A 5,000-nucleotide genomic window follows, 5' to 3' on the forward strand; every position below is an offset into this window, starting at 1 on the left:
CACACACACACACACACACACACACACACACACACACACACACACAGCTTACCACGCCCCCCGAGTGCCCAGGTCAGCCGAAGCGAAGTCACGTGATATGATGTGTTCTTGTTCCTCTTTGTCTTCCTCTTCCTCCTCTTGTTGCCTCCTTGCTTCCGTCAGGGCTGGAGAGAGAGAGAGAGAGAGAGAGAGAGAGAGAGAGAGAGAGAGAGAGAGAGAGAGTACAGTTTATTGTTTCCTTATAAAAATTTGAACACACACACACACACACACACACACACATTCTCTCTCTCTCTCTCTCTCTCTCTCTCTCTCTCTCTCTCTCTCTCTCTCTCTCTCTCACACACACACACACACACACATTTTCAGAGAGAGAGAGAGAGAGAGAGAGAGAGAGAGAGAGAGAGAGAGAGAGATTTTGGGATTACGAAATCTTTCTTCTTCCTCCTCTCCTCCTCCTCCTCCTCCTCTTTCTCTTCCTTTTCCTCTTCCTCTTCCTCTTCTTCTCTTCCTTCCTCCTCCTCCTCCTCCTCCTCCTCCTCCTCCTCCTCCTCCTCCTCCTCCTCCTCCTCCTCCTCCTCCTCCTCCTCCTCCTCCTCCTCTTCTCCTCCTCCTCCTCCTTTCCTCCTTCTCCTCCTCCTCCTCCTCCTTTTCGTCCTCTTCCTCCTTTTAGCCCTCCTCTTCCACCTCCTCCTCCTCCTCCACCTTCTCTTGCACCTCCTCCTTCTCTTCCTCCTCCTCCTCCTCCTCCTCCTCCTCTTCTTAGTTAGCCATATTTCCACATTTCATTAATCTATTTCTATACTTTACATTTTTTCCTTTTCTCTTCTATTTTCTGTTTTCCAATATTGTGATTCCGTCATTCTCTTTTATTCTATTTCCACTTTTGCTTTCCTTTCCTCCTCCTTCTTCTTTCTTTCGTTGTTTGTTATCTATTTTTGTCTTGCCAATTTCATATTCTAGTGTTGCTGTCTCCTGTTTTTCATTTTTCTTCTTTCTTTCTTACAGCAAGGATTACTACTACTACTACTACTACTACTACTACTACTACTACTACTACTACAACAACAACAACAACAACAACAACTACTACTACACCACCACCACCACCACCACCCCAGTAATTAACCTGCAGCCCACACCACACCTGAGCCAGAAGTTTACCTGTGAAGCTCGTCAACAAAATAATACAGAGGCTTTACTTGTGCAATCGCCTGTGATAGATGGCGCTGGTGTTGTGTGTGTGTGTGTGTGTGTGTGTGTGTGTGTGTGTGTGTGTGTGTGTGTGTGTGTGTGTATCGACATTTTTAAGTATATTTGTTTTAATCTAGTGAGTGTTGGACAGAGAGAGAGAGAGAGAGAGAGAGAGAGAGAGAGAGAGAGAGAGAGAGAGAGAGAGAGAGAGAGAGAGAGAGAGAGAGAGAGAGAGATAAGAAAATAGGAAATAAGAGAAAAGAAAAAGAAAATGGAAAGAAGGAGAAGGAGGAAGAGAAAAAACAACAACAATAACAACAACAACAACAACAACAACAACAACAACAACAAGCCAGAAAAAAAGGAAGAAAAATAGAAAATGAAGATTGTGAGGAGGAGGAGGAGGAGGAGGAGGAGGAGGAGGAGGAGGAGGTGAAGGACGAGAAACAACAACAACAACAACAACAACAACAACAACAAAGAAAGAAAGAAAGATTTTAAGAAGAGGAGGAGAAGAAGAAGAAGAAGAAGAAGAAGAAGAAGAAGAAGAAGAAGAAGAAGAAGAAAACACAAATAAGAACAAGAAGAACAAATAGAAAAACAAGAACAAGAAAGAAAGATTGAAAGAAAGAAGAAGAAGAAGAAGAAGAAGAAGAAGAAGAAGATAAACGAGAATAAAACGAACAAAAAGGAGAAGAAAAATAAGAAAAGAAGAAGAACAAGAACAAAATAATAATAATAATAATAATAATAATAATAATAATAATAAGAAGAATAAGAATAAGAAGAAGAAGAAGAAGAAGAAGAAGAAGAAGAAGAAGAAGAAAAGAAGAAAAAAAGAAGAAGAAGAAGAAGAAGAAGAAGAAACGAAGACCAATTCTAAATGAAAATAAGAACGAGAACAAAAAGAAGAAGAAAAAGAAGAAGAAGAAGAAAAGAAGAAAAAATAAAAAAAAAAAATAAGACCTAAATAAAAATAAGAAGAAGAAGAAGAAGAAGAAGAAGAAGAAGAAGAAGAAGAACAATAATAAGACAACTATCGAGTGAAATGTTTTGAACGCGCAGGAAGCCACCAGTGTTTTGTTTACCCCAAGATCCCTTCACCCTTCGATCACCATATTGAAATCCACTTTTGTTTGCCCTGAGACTAGACTGCATTATCCCCCGCCAAAATATAACCTGAAATATGTAAATGTCCCGCTGTGAATTGACTTAGCCAGAAAATAGGAATAATTAGGATTGTCACGGAAAAGGGATAGGTGTGAGCAGGGTACGTGAGGCAGGTGTCAAGGTGTGATGGGTGAAGTGCGGAGTTAATTAGTCCCATTGAGGTGGTTTGCGGGTTACTAGTGTGGGGATAAAGGACTAATTAATCAAGGAGAGGGGTTTAAATAAGGGTTTGAATGCTGGGGTTAGGTTACATGTGGTTTAAGATTGTTTTATTCTGTCAGTTGTCTTGTGTCTCTGTCTCTGTCTCTCTGTCTCTGTCTCTCTGTCTCTCTCTCTCTCTCTCTCTCTCTCTCTCTCTCTCTCTCTCTCTCTCTCTCTCTCTCTCTCTCTCTCTCTCTGATAATAATGTGCTAAGATTTGAATTGTAAGTCAAAAGAAATGTTGTTTTGTCGCACCTTGTTACAAAACCAGTGTTCATCAAGGGAAAGTTAAAGATGAATATTAAATGAAAGTAAAAGAAATAGATAGTGAATAGAATAGAGATTTTAAAGAGAAAGAAAGGAATAGTGAATAGAATAGAGGACGCAGTGTGAAGCAACAATAAAATTAACCCTTTCGTTTTGTGTTACATGGTATAAACTTCGAATAATGAATAATAATAAGAAGAATGGTATAAACTTCGAATAATGAATAATAATAAGAAGAATGGTAACAATAACAATAATAATAATAATAATAATAATAATAATAATAATAATAATAATAATAATAACAATAGTGATAAATTATAGCAATAACAATAATTAGAGAGGAAGAGAAAGAAATAAAGATTAACAATGGTAATGATAAGATTAATGATAACAATGATCATAAAAATAATAGCAATAATGATCATAAAAGCAATAATAAGAGAGAGAGAGAGAGAGAGAGAGAGAGAGAGAGAGAGAGAGAGAGAGAGAGAGAGAGAGAGAGAGAGAGAGAGAGAGAGAGAGAGAGAGAGAAAAGGAAGGAAAGAAAGAAAGATACATAGAAAAATATAAAAGATAAATAATGATAATGATAAGAATAATGATGACAATAATAATAACAAGGAGAAGAATAAAGATAAAAGAAAGAAAGAAAGAAAGAAAGAAAGAAAGAAACTTAAACACAAAGGCTAAATTAAACTATAAACAAGAATAAGAGAAAAAAAAAGAAAGAAAGAAAAAGAGAAAGTAAGAAAGAAAAATAAATCCCAATATCCCAGTATTAAAAGACGATTTGTTCTCTCACCACGAGTATTTCCACAGGCCACAGAGATGATTAGCGGGGTTTTCAAGAGTGTTTCTCCAATTAGTAGTGTAGAAATCTTGTCTCTCTGCCTCTAGGAGCGTAAAAACACCTTGAAAAACTCGTGTAAATTCAAATAAGGCCTTTTTAATCAGTGGAGGCAAAGTATAGAAGTGTTTGAGACTAGAAACTCTAAATCTCACTAACTCACGATAACTCTGCGGTCACGTATTGCCACATTTCACTAACTCTATGGCTGTCCTTCGCTGTATCTCATTCTATCCCAAGCCAGTGCCAATTGTCCACTTAGGCAACACCTGACACCTTCACACCTTCACCCAAAACAATGCCAGCTGTCCACTAAGGCAACGCTGACACCTCCCACAGTGCACCGGATGCTCGTTACCTGAAGCACAAGTCTACGGTGAACGCTTGCCAGATTTCACTATGTTGATTCAGGACTGGTTGTTTTACTTTGCTTAATGCTTTGTTTGGTGTTTGGTGATGATGATGATGGTGATGGTGAGTTGTAGTGATGCCTGGAGGGAAAAGAAAGAGGAGGAGGAGGCGGAGGAGGAGGAGGAGGAGGAGGAGGAGGAGGAGGAGGAGGAGGAGGAGGAGGAGGAGGAAGAGCAGGAGGACGAAGAAGATAAAGTAACAGAAAAAGAACAAGAACAACAACTAGAACTAGATGAAGTAGAAGAACAAGAAGAACAAGAAGAACAAGAAGAAGAAGAAGAAGAAGAAGAAGAAGAAGAAGAAGAAGAAGTACAGCCAAATCAGGTAAATAACCACAGAAATTCTATCAGCAACAAATAACTTACTACTACTTCTTCTACAACTACTACAATTTCTACTACTACTACTACTACTACTACTACTACTGCTACTACTACTACTACTACTACTACTACTATTATTATTACTATTACTACTAATGCTATTACTACTATTACTATTACTACTACTACTAATGCTACTACTACTACTACTACTACTACTACTACTACTACTACTACTACTACTACTACAAAAACTAACAGAATAACACCAACGTCATCATCATCAACACCAACACCAAGAACAACAACAATAACATCACTACTACTACTACTACTACTACTACTACTACCACCACCACCACTACTCACCTGTGTTGCCTGGCAGGTGTTGAAACCAATGAGGTGGTGAGTGTGGTAATGCCGGTTTCCCCTCCGTTTGTCCCATCACCACTACCACCACCGCCACCACCACCACCATCACCACCACGCCACCACCACCGCCAGCCATGTTTCCTTGTTCCTTGAGGCTCTGAAGACCTCCGGTATGTGTTTGACCGTGTCTCACCTGGAATTTTAATGTGAGAT

At 38.9% G+C, this 5,000-nt stretch overlaps 1 long non-coding RNA gene across 1 annotated transcript in view; it reads right to left on the reverse strand.

Annotated features, from left to right (window-relative positions):
- Positions 1–7: 7 nt before the first annotated feature.
- Positions 8–5,000, reverse strand: part of LOC123507835 — a 6,791-nt gene continuing 1,798 nt past the window's right edge. The window contains exons 2-3 of the long non-coding RNA XR_006675797.1: positions 4,785–4,980; positions 8–164 (exon numbers count right to left, since the gene is read on the reverse strand). This is a non-coding gene — a long non-coding RNA (uncharacterized LOC123507835). The remainder of the gene's footprint in view (positions 165–4,784; positions 4,981–5,000) is intronic.

The sequence above is a fragment of the Portunus trituberculatus genome, chromosome 3 (assembly GCF_017591435.1).
Source record: "Portunus trituberculatus isolate SZX2019 chromosome 3, ASM1759143v1, whole genome shotgun sequence".
Taxonomy (NCBI): Eukaryota; Metazoa; Arthropoda; class Malacostraca; order Decapoda; family Portunidae; genus Portunus; species Portunus trituberculatus.